This window comes from Corvus hawaiiensis, chromosome 6 (genome assembly GCF_020740725.1).
Source record: "Corvus hawaiiensis isolate bCorHaw1 chromosome 6, bCorHaw1.pri.cur, whole genome shotgun sequence".
NCBI classification, from domain to species: domain Eukaryota; kingdom Metazoa; phylum Chordata; class Aves; order Passeriformes; family Corvidae; genus Corvus; species Corvus hawaiiensis.
In genome coordinates this window covers 51,897,152-51,914,678 of record NC_063218.1, presented here as the reverse complement: position 1 = coordinate 51,914,678, position 17,527 = coordinate 51,897,152, and the positions used below count along the sequence as shown (strand labels likewise).

Sequence of the window (17,527 nt, the reverse complement as noted above, 5' to 3'; positions counted from 1 at the left end):
GTGAATAGTATGCAAGTGCTATTTCACAGAAACTGTGTAGAGCTAAGGAATGTATTTGATTATCTATAACTACTCCTTGGGGTCTTCCATGGAGATGTGCTTAAGATCAGGATATAATCCAGAGCATCAGAATTGAAACTATTGATTGAAACTGGAGCAGATCACTGGGACTCTGCAAAAATTTAGGGCTAAGCCAAACTTTTCTCAGATCCTGCCTTTCTTTGCATATTTCTGAGTGTACCCTTGGAATCCAGTTGCTCTCATGAGGACTGAGAATTGGAAAGGTGGATTTCTGACTCATATTTTTCTGGGAAAATTGAGACATATTGGGATAAGACACCTGCTCTGTGTCACTCTAAGTCACCTAGGAAATTTAGAACATTTTGTGAATTTAAACCTGCCTACCTCTCCTGTCATACAGAAAAAACCTGTGGAATCAAATTTACTTCTCAAACATTCTTATTTTTACACCTTCATCCTCAGTTAGCTCAAGTGACAAAAATCTTGTTTTGGTGGTTGTGAGCTCTTTCATGTGGAGCTGCACATGATAATTTCTGATACCAGAATTACAGCTTATCAAAATTGCAATAATTCAGAGTTACTGAGATTTTTTTCCCCCCAGATCTAACAGAGACCAGGGAAAAGCTACTTCTAGAGAAATGATGCTGTTTTTAAATGCTCACATCGCCAGACACTGCACCCTGGCAGAGTGCCAGTGTAGTCAGTAGAGTCACATAAATTTGTCCTTGGTCAGGAAAAGCCCTCATAATTTTAAGTAAGTCATATCTACATGAAATAATAATAAAATCTGTGAACTTGTATCATACAAGCATGCCTGGAGAGGGATGAGATTAAAACTGGAGATGCTGGTACCTGTCAGATTAATTTAGTGACCTCGATTTGCAAATCCGAAGCCACTGACTTCTAGAATTCTTAGGGTAAACTAAAATGGTGATGGGTCTCTGAGAGCCAGAAACTGCTCACTCTGATGCTTTTTGTATTCTTGGTTAGGAAGGAGTTAAAACCAGTGCTGGACGTGAACTGAAATATTCAGAGTTTTCCAGAGGGGGCGGTGCTGATTGAGGGTGGACTTAGCACTTTCTGCTGTTCTCTTGCTCTCAAACTGTGAAAGGTGTAACAAACCCACTGGCTGTGAGGGCTCCCAAGGAATGGCTCACAAAAAAGTAATTTGGTATTGGCCTAGTTCAAGAATTCTCAAAAAAAGTCAGCCCTGGCTTTGAGCTGGAGCACAGTCCCTGGTGGCTGACAGCCATCCTGCCTTGCCCATGCCAGGCTGTCAGGCTGTCCAGCTCAGGTCCATGGGGAGCAGCACCCAAATCCTTGATTTGACTTTGTGTGTTAGCTGGGACAGAGATATGCTGCCCTGCTCAGTGCAGAGGAGCAGGGCTAGTTAAAATGTTTCACTGCTGTAATTTCAGCAGAGAAAACATGAAAAGGAATAAAAATCAGATCATCTGGGCAGCATGGGCTCTATCTCCCATTAGGGATTTGCCACAGGAAGACAGTGCACCTTGTCTGAGGCAGGAATTCTGACTCTGGCCAGGGTTTAAACCCCCATTTCTTTCCATAGCTATGCACCAGATACACCCTCTCTCACCAGCTTTGTGTCTCCCCTTGTGAGGATGCAATCTTGCTTCTCCAGGCAGCAGCTGCCAAGGTCCCAGTGCTGCAAGGAGGTCATTTCCAGGGCTAGACCCGGAGAGGCAAAAGCAGGAGTACTGAACAAACCTTGGCAAAAACTGATCATCCCTTGGTTAAAGTCTTTATTCCTCTGGCCTGCTGAAGGTCTGCTAAGGGAGCCAGAGCGCTCATGAAGATCTGCAGCTGCCTGTGTGTGCCTGGTTAAAACTCACTCAGGCAGTATGGCTGTGTCTGTTGTCTCATTCACTCTAAAATATGTCGTCCCATGTTAATGATCCTTGTCACATATGTCAGAAGTGATGTATGATTAATAAATAGGAATATTTCATGTGTTGCCTTTGATACTGCGTCAGTCAGACAGTGACAGGGCGCAAGCTGTGCTCACAGAGCCCTTACTGCAGGTGGAAACTGCACTGGGGTCCTCACTGCAGCACACCGAGCTGGTGACGAGGCATAAAAACTTGCATTCAAAAAGTGTCTTGGAAGTATTTCTTGGGAACAGAACATATTACAAGTAGTGTATTTCCAACGTGCAAGGGCCACTTTAGTAATAGCTTTTCTGTTAGCTAATTTCTGTCCTTAGGAGGAAGTGGCTTCCTTCCTCTCTTCGTCTAACTCCTTTGCTGTGTTGACCTTCACCTGTATGACTCGCTCCCTGAAATCCTCTCGGGAGGATCAGTGTCAGTTCTAATAAGCCAGCTGTCACTTTACACCAAACAGAAAGTAAGTGTTTCATTTGTTAAATGGGCCAGGAGAACCCAGTGGCTTTTCCTACCATCCTCATTTTTTTCTAGGGGAAAGCGTTTTGCTTTGACGTGACTGAAAGCGCATAAAGCGGATTTGAAGCTGCAGATTTAAGTGTCTTGAATGAAGACTGCCATGTAAGGCTTTTCTTTATTTATCAGTTGTACTGAAACACGATCAGCCTTACAGCGCAGGGTCTGGGCACAATGAGTTTTCTTGTGTTTCCAGGCAGAAGATAAGGGATATGCCATGAAAGGAACACACTGGGAATGTCTTTCCTTTAGAAAGCTGCGCAGGAAGACACAGGAAAAGCAAGATTGTTACACTGAGCTCTTGGCTGCCAATGCGGGGTGCAGCACTGCTTCTTGTTGGGAGTTTTGCCATTGACTTGATTGCAAGCAGGACAGCTTTCCTCTGTCACAGCTGTTTATTTGTTGCTCCCCTTCCACTGCTTTTTGGTGCTGACAAGCACAACCTGTGCCTTTTCACCAGCTTGCACAGGTGGGTTATATTTACACCACTAAGCTTGGAAAGTATTTGAGAGTGGAAGTTAAGGGGAGTACTTTTTTTTTTGTGCCTTTTGCACAGAAGCTGGTGTCTGAATTCAGCAACTTGTGGAGCACAGGCTTTAAATGGTGCTTGACAAATGGGAAATTAGTGTATGTCACTGACTGACCACCACCGTGGAGAGCACCTTGAGACAGGAAGAGAAAGTGGCAGCTCCAACGTATGAGAGAAAGGCCATGGTTTATCTCTGTGAACGTGGAGGTTGTGTAAGTATGGCTGCTTCTGGGGATTTGACTCTGTGGTGGGGATTTTGAAGCTGAAAACAGGGCTGTGTGTGGAGCTAGATGATGACAGTGAAACATTACCTGCTGGCTCTGCAGTTAAGCTCTGTGAAGCCAGCCCCTCTTTGCAGGAGAGGCAAGGCTGCTTGGCCATGCTCCTGAGGGCAGTGGCTGCTTGGCTCTCAGGGCAGCTCAGAACCTTTTGTTCAGTATTGTTTGGAGGTACAGCATTGCAGTAACATCCCACAGGCTCTCCTTTCCCTGTGCACAGCCTCCCAGGAGCTCTTCAAACTTCTGTTGTCACTGCTGTTCCACAGGAGCCTTTGCCAACAGAGGCTAAGGGACAGCAAGCTGTTTAGTGTGTGTTACAGGAGGCTGCCCAAGCTTTACCCTGGATTTCCCTCCTGGCTTCAGAAGTGGGGAGGACAACTTGCCTCTTGTTCCTCTGGCCATTTAGTTTGTCCTTGTCTCATGATCTGCATAGGCTGGAGGCTCAGGGCTAAAATCTTTCTTCATTAGCACTCTAATTTGTACTCTAAACTAAGTGTTTGCAGTAACTGAAATAGATAGCTGAGAATGATTTCAAGATACTTAAATCTAGTTAAGTATCCAATGTACCTTCCCTCAGGCTGAGTGAGCTTTGAAACTGTGTATGTATGACAAATATACATCTGTCTTCTTTGTGTCTTCCCTTGTGTGGGGAAAGGCCTTTAAAAGTCCAAACCTAAACCCCTGTGCTTGGCCCTGCTCTGCAATGAGCATCCGTAAATTGCGAAGAGGAGGTTCTGGCTTTGTTTGTTCAGATTTTACGTTGGATTTTTTCTTGGATGTGTCTGCTGGATGTGTTCCTAAGGCTATGACTTGCAGAGAGTGGTGAATCTGCTATCTAGTAGTGTTTCTTCTTGTGTTTTTGTTTTTCCCCTTGGTCCACTTCAAAAAACTACAAAATGGTGCTACCTAATCTTCAGAAAAAACCTAAACAACCTACCACCAAAACTTCTGTCCATAGCAATACTGCACCCTAAAAAAATACCCTGTAGCCACTAAGCCACACAGCTTTGAATAATTCACTTTCTCAAAGACAGCTGAAGTTTGTGGCTTTTCAAGTGAATGGAACTGGAGCCCACAGAATCATTGTCTGTTCAAGCCATTGCCCAGGTGGGAAGCGGTGCTGGGTAATGAGCCAAAACTTTCTATATAAAAAGAAAAAAGGATAGCTTCATTTTCAAGAGGTCTAGGATTGGATTTATTTTAAATAAAAGTGTGTTTATAAGTGTATGACTGTACAAACATATATGGAAACAACAACAGATAATCAGCCTGAAAAATGCGTAAGCAACAGATGTCTTTCAGCATGTGCCACTTGGATGTAAACCTAGAAACACACAGCAGGTTCTTTTGTGGTTAGATCTCATCATCTAAGGGAAGTCAAGTAATTCATAGTCTTGGTGTAATTCCTTGCTGTTGTATTTGGAAAATAGGCAACACACAATTCAAAAGATGGTTCAGACTTTTTATCTTTGATAAAACTTGGTCCCTGTCATTCCCTGTGGATGTGAGGAGAGTTGTTACTTAGGAAAGTACACTGTTCCCTTGTGTAGGTACAAGGCTCTGCTGCCAGTTAATTCAGTATGCTCTGAGAGTACTGAAACTGGGCCACTGAACACTTGTTGATGTTTAATCAAATTGTGATTTATGGACTCAGACTTTCTTCTGAACTTTATATTACTTAGAGCCTAAGTGACAGTTTCTGTCCTAGAACAAGAAGCCCATTTTGATGTGATATAGCACATTTTTCATACAGTGAGCCTATCCATTGCAGAATTTTGTCTTGTCCCAGGTGTAGGGGTTTTACTACTTGTAGTCTGCATATATGAATTAATAAAAATAGGTGTCCTTCTTATTAACTTGTGGTCTAGATGTGGATTTAAGGCTTTATAATCTTGGACATTAAAAAAACGCCTTGGAGGAGAGGATTTAAAACATCAGCATCCTCAAATTGTCTCTGAAAATATTCTCAATGTTTTTGGCTGGAACACCACCTTACTCTCATCATTTACATAAGCCTTTCTACAAGCCAGTTGTGAGAAAGCTTTCCCGGACAGAAAACTACCTTTTTCTGTTCCATATGTTAAGGATTAACTGGCCTAGTAACTTTAGGAATGCATTTCCCTTTCCTAACTGTATTCCTCAGAAAAATGCTGTAGGTAGGAATCCATAGCAATCACTGAGTATGATGATCCTGAATGTCCTGCTGCAGGGGCACTACCTGTGCAAAAGAGTACAGCTCTTGGGAAATGAGTTACCACAAGAAAAGAAACAAAACCAAGCCTCCGCTGGCTGGACAGTCAATACTGGATGATTTGGTGGGCAAATCTAAATCACTGCTTTTTTAGTCCAGTGTAATTTTGAAATTAGTAATGTGTTTGAAGCTGGGATAAATCTTCAGTATGCTTCCTGGTAAAGTGTCCTCTAAGCTTTCACTGCTATTTTTTTGTCCTCTGTGAATGGAGAGGCAATGAACTGCCTATGAAATGCAGAATTTGGAGACAAAATTGTGATTATGTTCTATATGTGCAATATGTGCTTTGCACTTAGAAGCTGCAACTGAACTTGTAATGAATGACCTATTGTCATAACAAGGGATGCATATTTGCATTGAATCCCATTTAGCATTTGGTTTTCTATGCTTTGGAAGGTGGGGTGATTTTTAATTGTTTTTTTTTTCTGCTCAACTAGAAATAGGTGTGCATGTTAGCTGGGTTTATTTTTAGGGGTGAATGGAGTATGAAAAAAGAAGCTTGCCTCATAATTACTGTGTGAGTAGAAAATGTTAGGTGTATGTTAGGATTAATACAGCCAACACCTGTGAGAGCTGTTTCAGTCAAACAGCAGATGGTGTAAATTCCTTAGTAAATAATTTGGAGTTAGTATTCCTCTTCTGAGTAGTATGAATCTGTCCTCTCCCCCACTTTCTTCTTTTAAGCCCTCCAAATCTGCTTTCCTTTTCTGTCTCTAAAATGATCCCCAAGCCCTCACTCTCTGTTGATCCAAAAAAAGAGTACAACTTCCCGTTGAGACCTTTGGAATAGATGTGTGCAGTAAAGATTATCTCCTGTTGGACCTGTTAATCTGCAGCAAAAGTTTTGATTTATGAAATTATTTTCACGATATTCTGCAGGACCCAGCATAAGCTGCAGAAAGGTCAATGATGAAAAAGGCCTGGGTACTACACACAGGTCCAAAACAATGTAACAGTAAATTGCAGTGCTGGTAAGTGTCTTGTTGGTTTGAAGGGTGGCAATGTGACAAAAATAGAGTCATTGTCTCAGTCTGAGTGTCATGGAGAGGGTTTTGTGCAGATATGAAAGCAAAGAGAGGAAATGCTGTAAATTTTCAGTACTACTATGAAGTCTTTTACTCACCTGTTAGTGTTGCTTGTTCATAATAAAGTACAAAAGTGGTGAAACAGTTTGGTCATAGTTATGAATGTGCCACTGCTGCATTTTTTTAAAAACAAAAATAGGGCAAATATGAAAAATAGGGAGGACAAAGGTGTTGAATCTCTTTCAGTTTGATCATTTAAATTTCTAATGCTTCTGGATCTTCCATGCTCCCATCATGGTGATGAGTGGAAGTCAAACCACCACTTTCTGATGCTGATCTGGACATGGCAATAATCAAGATGAGGTTTGATGTAGATTGACAGAAATGTTCTGGTTGCAGCACAAATCCTTGTCCAAACTAAAGTCAAAGGTGGATGGCTGCTCTCTGGGCGCTGAGGATTTTGTTTTGTTACTGGATGAATAGATGAGAGAGGAATTTACTTTCTTTATGAAGTTTCTTCATTCAGTTGTCTTTAGGGAGCTATTTTAGGACAAAAGAAGAAAAGCAAAAGCCTTGTTCTAGAGGTGAAAAGAACAGTGGAACTTCAGAATCCTATAGACTGCTTTTTAAAAATGATCCTACTCATAGACTGCATGAGGTGAACACTATTTTTGCCTCTTTTGAGTTATAACTTTTAGTGAGAATGCAGCTGCCCGCTGTGCAGTGCTCAAGAGCAGTGCCAGAGCTCATGGACTAGTGCTCTGTCCCACCTCCCACTAAAACCCCACATACACAGAAAAATGACCTGGTGGCAGGATGTGATCCAGATAATGTCACTGGATTCAAGAATATTCTTTTCCTTCTCGTAGTTCCTGGGTGGTTTCCATGGATAAACATGCCATCTAAATGAGGTACTTATAAAAATGTGCATTTTCCTAGAGTGAGGTTATTTCACAAACACCTGGTGGCAGATTTTGGAGTTATTTCTGTGCAGAGGCTGGCAATAATGCCTCAAGGACAGACAGAAGAACAGTTTTAGATTTAATCAGGTTCCCTATACCTTGAGTTCCTCTTCATGGTTTCTGCCTTTATGATTCTAGTCGACAGCTCTTGCACTTAATGAGATAATTTTGGCTTTTCTCTTGAATCTCGCATTTTTTTGGATCCAGCTAGGAAGTCTCATTATTTGTTTCTATTTTCAGCAGAAAACGGAAACTGTCCCTCTCAAAACTGGAGCACAACAAACTACATCATAAAATAGTAGTAAATAAAACTTATTATAAACCAAACAAAAACTTTATATAGTATTGCGAATCTCTGTACCATTTTGTCAAAGGCAGACCACAGCTTAATTGAGCTTTCAAAATAGAAAAAATAAATTAATCAAATCTATTTCTATGGAAAATAAATGAGGCACTTCTTATCACATGAATAAATTGTTCCTTTAGAATATTGTTTTGTACCATTATGGCTTCAAGTACCATTTATGTTGTCTGCTAATGAAAGGTGTCTGTAGCAGCTAACACACCAGGTATGGAAAGGGCTCAAAATTCCCAATTCCTTTCAAAAGTGAATACAGTGTGTCAGAAAGGAGAGGAGAAGGGGGAAAAGAGTAAGGAGCTAGAACTCTTTAATAACAAGAACTAACCTGGGGAGAAAAGTTCCTATAAAAGTATAATACATAAAGACTTTTTCACACTGCCTCAAGTTTTTGTTAAAAATGTATTCAAGATTTATAAAGATTTTTTCGATTTAAAATACTTTTTTTTCCTTCTCTCTCCCCTCTCACAGTGTAGGTACCTCCAAAATAAGTTGAAGGAATGGGCACAGTGGTAATTGGTTTGAAGAAAATGAGACAGGGAGGCAAAAATTGAAAAATATTGCTAAAGAGGGATTTGCTTTAAGGAGGCAACTGACCCATCTCAGTGTTTTAAAAGTATTATTTGAGCTTTCAGGCTGTATTAGCTCAATGGCTTTATTAGTTGTTGCATATACTAGATATAAGTAACTATAACTCTAGATTTTGGAGAAATACTGACGTGCAACTCTATTTGCCAAATCGATATGTTCATTACTTGTTGCGGATTTGATTCCACAAACGAAGGGCCCATGGGTGGTGATGAGATCATATCTGAAATACCAGACGAATTCTGTCATGGCTCCAGGTCTCTGCAAAGCAATGCCTGACTCCCTTTGACCTGGCTGATGGCTGGTATTTCTGGAAAGAATATTTAAGTTTGTGGATGTTCATCTTTTATTTATTTATTTTTTTTTCCCTTCCCAGAAAGCCCAAAGGCCCCCAGGGCAGGGTCTTCTTGGAGGGGAGACCTGTAGTTTGGCTTGGCTCAACCTCTGATTTATTGAGGCTGAACTGCTTCACAGTTTCCAGTAAAAAACAAAAAAACACATTTGTGTCAAAGACTTTTTATTTTTATTTTGATTGCTGTGGAGTTTAACTGCCTCAAACTGGGGCCAGCCTTTGTTCTGTCTTGCAGTTAAGTAACTCTGGCATTTATGATAGCCTGCAATTACTGTACAAACTATCATTTTTCCCTTTCAAAAGTTAACATTTCTCCATGCTTGCAGCATTATCTCAGATACCACAATTATGTGCATCCTCAGGAGGAGGAAATGGCTGTGGCACATCACATACTGTGGTGTGGTGAGTGTAGGGAAGTGTATTTTGGGGGTTTCTCTGATAAGTGTTCTTGTGGAGCCAGGTTTTCATAAGTGTCTGATGAGAAAAGTTAGTTCACAGCACATACTGTAATGCCTTTCCGAGGAAGGTTTGTGGCTATTCATTCTTAAGTGATTTAAACATATAGGTAGGAAGGGTAAATACAAGGTAAATTACAGCAAAAATAAACTAGTGAATACCCAAAGCCTCATGTAGTCTGAGGCACACATGAGAACGTGATCCAGGAGTCAAGAAAGACCAAAAAGTGTTTCTAAGTAGGCAATGGTCTCAAACATTTGAAATTAAATCCAATGTGCAAGGAAACCACTTCCTACAGGAACTGCTAAAAGAGCAGGTTGGCTGTGGCAGGCCTGGGAAAACAGTGCTGTGCTTGATTTGTTTGTTCTGATTTGCTCTTTGGCTTCCTGGAATTTTTGGAGTTCAAGCTCAAATATGTGGTACCTACAAGCAAAGCAAGAATAAATCCCTACCTTGCCTTTTTGTCAGGGGTTTGCTATTTATTTTTTCAGGCAATCTGCAATCTGCATATGACACAGAGCACGTGGGAAGGCAGGGATTTTTGTCATTGGTCTCAGATGAGCTGAGTTCCTGATGGCTTCAGTGCTCTGGAAACTGAGGGATATTTGCAGATGGATTTGGATTTATAAGATGTGCTGCAAAAATAGATGCAATTTTAACGAAACCTTTCACAAGAGGCATATAAATTCTTCTGCCTTTTGCCAATGTATTAACTAGGGATGTTGAAAAGTTGTGTCAGTCTCTCCTTTGCCAGAAGCTGTGGGGGAGAACTATGTTACAGCCTTTAAGTATGACAGCTTTCTATTCTTGTAGAGCTAATCTGTCAAGTCAATTTTTTCATGACCAACTTTTTACAGGTATGTAGATTAATTGTTTATTATATAAATGTAGTCCAAGGTCACTGTTAGTTTATTTTTCTTTAACATTAACATAGAAGTAAGTGTAACCTGTTCTAATGCTTTGATGGTTTGATGTACTAGGATGGCCAAATACTTCAGTTTTTCTTTTTGCTCTTTCATGACTTTGAGACAGCTGGTAAACACTTGCTTCATTCTGCATAAAGGATGGAATCAGCTGTGTTTATTGTTGAACAATGTAGTGTTGATTTGGTGAAGAAGAGATTAAAAAGACCCAGGGAAATACAATCCCAAACCTTGGCTGACATCACTGTTTGGCAGCCCATTTAATATAGGAAGCCTTGTCTCCTCCTCAGAGTTCTTTGGAGTTCAGGAGAGGCCCGTCTTGTATTCACTCTGCTTGTCCTGGTCTGATCCATGGCTTTGCTCTCGTCTGGTGGAGGGAAGGCTGCAAAACCTTCCTGCTGCAGCATCACTACCTAAGGCCTTCTCTCCCAAAGACCGCACACTGCACTTTATGTGGCTTCTGCTGTAATAAATCACATAAAGCAGCCCCTCATACAGGGCTTGTAAAAGCTGACTTTTTGTTTTGTCTAAATAGTGGTCTGAATAGTGCCTGTACTCCATGCACCTGTCGGGTATTAATAGGAGAAAAACAGGATACAGTTTAAAACTTATATTTTATAATGTTGTCCATTTTAGTGTTGCCATGGAAGGTGACAGCACCTTGAAAAGAGATTTACTCTGGATTTTAGTTTGTGTGGTTAATGATATGTTCACATGAGAAGTAATTAAATGCACAATGGTTTCTTAATATATTTATAAAAAAATAGTGGATGGCCAGTTAGGTAAATTAATCACAAAATGATGAAAAGTCTAGTAGAAATCTAATTATGAGTGAAAATAGATTCAGTTCTGCAGATGTGGGCAACAGAGCTGGTGTAGGGTAGGGAGCACAAGTCCTGTGAGGAATGGCTGAGGGAGCTGGGAGAAGAGGAGGCTCAGGGGAGACGAGACCTTTTTGCTCTTTACAACCACCTGAGAAGAGATGTGGGGTTGGTCTCTTCTCTCAGGCAACTAATGACAAGATGAGAAGAAATGGCCTCAGGCTGCAGCAGGGGAGGTTCAAGCTGGACATCAGGAGAATTTCTTCACTGAAATGGTTGAGTGTTTGGAATGAGTGGAGTTGCTATCCCTGGAAGTCTTGAAGAAATGACTGATGTGGCTCTTAGTGCTATGGTCTAGTTGACAATGTGGTGATCGATCAAGGGTTGGACTTCATGATCTTGGAGGTGTTTTCCAACCTTGATGATTCTATGAAATATCTGTAGTCCCTTTAATATCTTGGATGGATAAAAGCTCTCTTGGTGCCATCAGAAAGGTTTTCTGCTTGATAAACTTAGCACAAGTGTCTGATGTCTCAGTTTTACAGTAACCTTGCTTGTTTGAGCAGGCAGTGTGATATCAGGGAGGGCAGTAACCTTCAATGTGTTACTAAAACAATCAGATTTTGCCTTTCTGCACAAGTACACAGCGTGTGTAGAGTGAACAAAGCCCTCCTCTGCCTTTTACTCTCAGTTTAATCTGCTAAGAAAGATGAGGCATTGCCTTTAATGAGCCCAAGAAGTAGCTATGCTCATTCTCATACCCCTTTAAAACAAAAAGTAGCCAGATGTGGCTCTGATTCTTATGGTAGTTGGGTGCAGTCTCTCCTTGGACTGTGAGCACTATTTTGTAGTGTTGCCCTCAAGTATTATGCAAATGGATCAAAACCAGTATACACTAAATACAAATATACTAAATACACTAAATATATACACTAAAATATAAAGAAATAGTGGGAAAACACTCGTTGTTTATGGTTTGTCCAAAATACTCTTCTGAAGTAAAAAAGTGATGCAGAATGGGTCTTCAGTGAGATTGTTTAAATGTTGAGCAGGTGGCCAAAGTTCTGTGCAAGTCAGCTCCGTTGACAGGGATCCATCACAGTTCAGAGCTGATCAGTATCAGTTCACAAGCTGAAAATACTGGTATGAAACTTGTTGTGTCTCACTGTATGTGGCTGTAACTTATACTTTTCTGCAACAGCACCTTGAAAGTCCAGCCTTTAAAGTGCCACTAGAAATTATAGGTAGTAACGTCATTAGATCCAGGTAGGTTTTTTAACACTGCAGTATCAAAGGAATATTCCCTGGTCCAACAAAACTTTGGTGAGGAATGAAGTGCTTGTGTTGACAAGAAGTTGGTAGGTTCACTTGATAAAGAATATCTTTTTTCTTTCTATTTTAATTAAAATGAGGGATACAATTTTACATCCTACCATATTGTTTTCCTAGTAAACTGCCTTTCAAATCACAGTGTGAGTTTTCAATTTTGATGTTCAAAATACCCATTTGTGCCAGTAATTTCTGTATGGGGAGCAGAAGCTGACTGATTAAGTTGCATATGCTTGTGAGCCACCATGCTGTGTCACCCCCACAGTGTGCTGACACAGTGTTCATGTGTTTGAACAGTCTTTTCCCACAGATATGTAGCTCTTGCATCACCTCTTTTTACCAAAAACAGGACAGTATGTGCACAGACTCTTTAGGATATCGGCAAAGAATGAAACAAACTTGCATATAACCAAAAGCAGCCTTTATTTTCTACCCTTGTTCTCTTTTCTTGGTTTTCCTTTCTTTTTTTTCCTAAATGATAAACTAATTTTTATCTGAGCTTGAGTTGTGATATCATTGTTCCTTGTTCAACTTGTTATTCACAAATCCTCTCCACTTGTGTTATTTTTTTCTACATGAATCCATGTTGTCATTTGCAAGACCATCGTTTGCCTACAACTACATTATTTTTGGTACTGCTTCTTCATTGAGACATATGTCTAAAGACTCAGTGGCTGTGTATTTTGTTTTGAATTTGAAAGCTGTGAAAGGTCTGTACAGCCCATTTCTGTGTCTTTTACTTTATCATTGGAAATAGATTGCCAGCTACAATCTGTATGTATTTAATTTGTCAAAAAAAAAGTGTTGGCCAAATTTTCACATTTTAGACTTATTCAATTTACCTTAATGGTCTTTAACTGAGAGTTATGTTCACACAGTAGAGGAAAAAATAGACTGAAATTTTTTCTCAGAGCTATTAAATTTTTTCCACTTGATGAGTTCCCATCTAGTCCAGAAAATACAGGTTTTTGAGTGTGTCCAGTGTCCCTATCAATTCTGGCAGCAGAGAGCTAGATTGCTTAGGGTTATTGGAAGATAAAGGAATAGTGCAAAGCAAGGAATGTGAAGAGGAATGTGGTTATTTCTGCAAGGCAGAAACTTGCTTTATTTGACAAAGAACATGCTCAAGCCTTAATGAAATGGCTTGGCTTTAAGCACACACTCTGTATCTTCCTGGCTAGACGTGCATTTTGCAGAATCAGGGTGTGAGTGACTCACTGGGCTGCACGAGAACCAGTGACAGAATGGAACTTGTGCTCTAAGCAGAGAAATCCCATGTCATGGAAAGCATGTCACTTCCAAATGAGTTACTGGGGGCAATAGCTTCCATGTAGACCTTAAGGTAGGTGGGCTACGCAGCCATCCCCTCTGAGGCATTAAAACAACGTTCTGAATCTAAGCTATTGCATGAGGGGCATGTTCTATTCAGTATTGCTGTTACTAGGAGTTTCTGTACCAGATTTCTCTTGAATGTCTTCAAGAGTTGTGTCAAAGCCTTAGAAACCTTGGTACTCTAAGCATTTCAATGGTGAAACAGCAGCTGTGCTGAGACAAGCCAGAGGTAGCACATGCACAAACCGTGGGGCGTCTGGGGGAGTTAAAGGCAAGTGTCAAAGGACAACACAACCGATTTCAGTGAAGACTCACAAGCAGCTTGTCTGGGAAGTGCTGAGGCTGCTGGCCCTAATGTAGCAAAGCATTTCAACAGGTGTCCGGTTTTAAACTTGTCAGATTTTTCATTTTGTTTCATATGAGCATCCTTAAGTAGTTTGCTGGATTGGGATTCTGGCAGGACTGAAACCTTAAATATCTTTGCACATTAAGCAGCATAAGTTATAGCAAGAATTTCTTTGAATTTGCAGCTTTTTTTAAAATTCTGTAAGATGGTTATACTGTTTCCCTATTGGTAGTTCCTGCTTCTTTTGGTGCTTGAAAGAATTCACTGGGTTTTATAATATTTAAGAGTCTACATTTTCTTCCTACTAGATATGCAAACATGTTTAAAGAGCTTGGAAAAAAAAGAGAGACCAATCAATAAACCCTGCAAAACTAATACTGATGAAAAATATACCTCTTGCACAGCTTTGAGGCTGTCCAGAGAAAAAATTGCAGTCCTGTCAAACAAGCCATCACAGAGAAGCACTTATTTGTTTTCTGGCCTGCCAAAAAAAAAAAAAAAAAAGTGATTTTGAGAGCTATATTTGCACTTAGCATGGAGGCAAAGATAAAGCACGTCTAGCAACAGCTCAGCTGAGCTCAGCTTATCTGAGCTGTAAGAACTCACACTTAACAGCAAACCATCATAAATGATGGATTAGCTCTACAAAATGAGTGCTGTTGAGCTTGATTCTGCTTATGTTTCATGATTACATTGCACATCTTTGTGTTTCTCTGGTGATGATACCTTTCCCTTTTGTGAAGTTTCTTCATGCTGTTGTTGTATATTATCGAAGAAGGAATTGGGAGACTGGGTGGCAAATACTGAATGCAATGCATTTTTCAAAAGGTGTTAGTTGTTTGCCAAAACTAGCTGAATTAAATGACTTTACAGCATAGAACAGCATATGTTTCTTTTGGCTGATGAGAAGAAAGCTGAAGGAAGGCTGGGAGAGCTCTCATGATTCAGGCAGCAGGACCTGGACTGTAGTTGCCCAGTTTGCACTATTGTAGCTTGCAGGTTTCCTGCTGTTCCTCTAAAACAGATTTTTCACATTGATTGAGGGTCTCTTGGCTTGAAAGGAGGGAGAATACAGCAGTTTTTCAGAGCAGAAGGGGGGTGTTCCAGCTGTAGGTTCTCTGTCTGCCTGAGATGGACTTCAGCAGTTTCCAATATTGAAAACTGGGACAAGCAAAAAAAAAAAAAACATGGAGGACATGGTTTCATAAAGAATTTTACTTACTAGGAAAAAGAAAAGTATTTAAATGCAGATCTTTTGGAAATAAGCACTGTTACTGCTGTTCCTCCAGCTGGTTAGATTTAAACTTGTAATTACAGAAGCATACCCAATAAGCTGGCCCCCAAAATATGATACTGGTTGCCTCAGTCACATCCCAGACCTGACTATTATCTTGAGGTTGCAAAGGTTTTCCAAAGGGATGAATTTGCCCTTTCATTTCTCTTCCAAAAATTCCATTCTAGTAATGAAACGTGATCTCAGCTTTTACTCCTTGTTCCAGTGGAAGCAAAAGGAATTAAGTCTACTTTCAGCATTATGTCAGCTGCTGGTCAAGGCTTTGGTTAATGATCTGAATCTATGGTGGTATCCAAGTCTGCAGGTAGGCCAGTATTCACAAGAACTGTGAAATAAGTAGAACCCTGCACCATCCACCCCCTTCCTGGTGAGTCTATTAATTCAATGATGGTAAAGGTCTCTTGGAGCAATTCTTTGACATTAGCTCTGCTTGTTTGTTCAGGTTACTGAAGGGGGAGCACGTGGGACATGTAGAAGTGTCTTGGGCAATGTATGTGGCATTTTTAAAAAATTATTATTATTTTTGTTTGTTTTTTGTTGGTTTTTTTTCATGAGAAGTTTCTGCACTCAATGCAGTGGGAGTGCAAAGTATCTGTGCAGGGCTAAAGCATTTACTGCTTTCCAGCCCTCCACTCTGCAGGTGTGCAGCAGGCACGAATGCACTCAACAGTCCTATAGAGAACTTGAAAAAGCGCCTTATGGGATAAATGTTTGCTTGTTTATTGGGATGGATTAAAAGACAGAAAAGTAAATGTCATGTCTAAGTACTAAGATGTGCTGCTGTGCTGTGTAAAACAAATTGAACTTTACATCTAGATTGCATTAGTGCGCTGCCTTCTTTGCTAGTCACGATTTATAGTTTTGAAAAATACTTTCAAGCCCTAATTATGAGCATTTCTTTAGTCACATAATTTGAAGGAACAGTTTATGGTTTAAAAGGGAAGGATTTTTTCTTATTCATCTTTTGGTTCATGTCTTTACTTTTTATATTTCTTGGACTTAAATGTTCTTGTAACTGTTACAAGGTGAAGTGAATGCCAGAATAAAAATCTCAGTCTTTGACTGGAAATGAACATTGCCTTCTTTCACAGTAATAAGAATATTTGTTCTTTGTTTTCCTTAAGTCAGTTTATTTTAATTATGATGGTAATTAATTTTTCTTTTAACTAATGAAATATCAGTTGATTTTAATAATAAGTTTTGTGTGGTCTAAGTTCTTTTAGTATCAGCTCACAATAAATTGTTCGTTCCTACAAGTTATGGATAAAGTTGCAAAATTTTTGTAAGAGCAGCTAAATGCTTTTCTGCTTTATGACATCTTTTCAAATAATTTTGATTTAAAAATTATTCTTCATGTACCTTATTTAATAGTGAAAACAAACGATTTTTTAAAACTAGCTTGGTATTGATAAATTCTTAATATTTACAGAATATAAATGTTATCCTTCTGGGTCATATACTTTTCGACTATGCTGATCGTACAGGAAAGCAGCTTTTCATTTTCCCTTACTGGTCCAATGCTGCAAAATAAAACCAGTGTACAAGGGAAAGGAAGTGTACCTTGAGTACACTGAGTGTGTGCGGCAGTGGTACCCAGAGATGCTGCATTTTCCCTGCAGTTTGCTGTGTTGCATGTGCTGAATTCTGGTTTGTTGCCTACTTCAGAGCAGAGTGTAAAAATTTCAGAGAAAGTAGAATAGCTGTAAATTTATAATAAAATAATGGACCATAGCACAGTATTTTTAGATTCCAATTCTCTATAGCAAAAGGAGTGAGCCATATTTTCAGCTGGTGAAAGCTGGCACTGCTCCATGATTGCTCTTTTGTTGATATCCATGCTGTCCTCCAGTAAAACAGAAGCTGTTTATCCACTGTAGGTTATGTTCATAATGAATCTATATCAGAACACAGTTTTACTTCGGAAAAGTAACTTTTTAGTTCATATGTCAGATGTGAGCTTTGTATTTATTCTGGAGTCCATATTTTACCCAGAAAATGAGTGTTTGCAAATTTGGAAAATATTTCTGATTTTTTTTTTTTTTTTGGTGATGCTTCTTAATTTTAAAATCTGATCCTTTGAATCTGATCTGATTTCTTGAGGGTTTTTGTTCTTCAGCATCTGCTTTATGAGGCCTACTGGCATGTGGAGGAAAAAAATATTTTAAGACTTGTTCAGTAGAATGAAGTGGCCTGTTGATCATTAACCGTCTTCAAAAGACAGATGGAGTACCACCAACAGATTAAA

General features: G+C 39.8%; 1 protein-coding gene across 2 annotated transcripts in view; it reads left to right on the top strand.

Moving 5' to 3' along the window:
- The first annotated feature begins 2,432 nt into the window (after window positions 1-2,432).
- Window positions 2,433-17,527, top strand: part of INSC (INSC spindle orientation adaptor protein) — a 125,654-nt gene continuing 110,559 nt past the window's right edge. The window contains exons 1-2 of one of the 2 annotated variants that reach the window (XM_048308393.1): window positions 2,433-2,907; window positions 2,995-3,179. The gene's annotated coding sequence lies outside the window, so the exon portion shown is untranslated. Of the gene's footprint in view, window positions 3,180-17,527 lie in introns of both variants that reach the window. The other variant, XM_048308392.1, reaches the window with a different exon arrangement.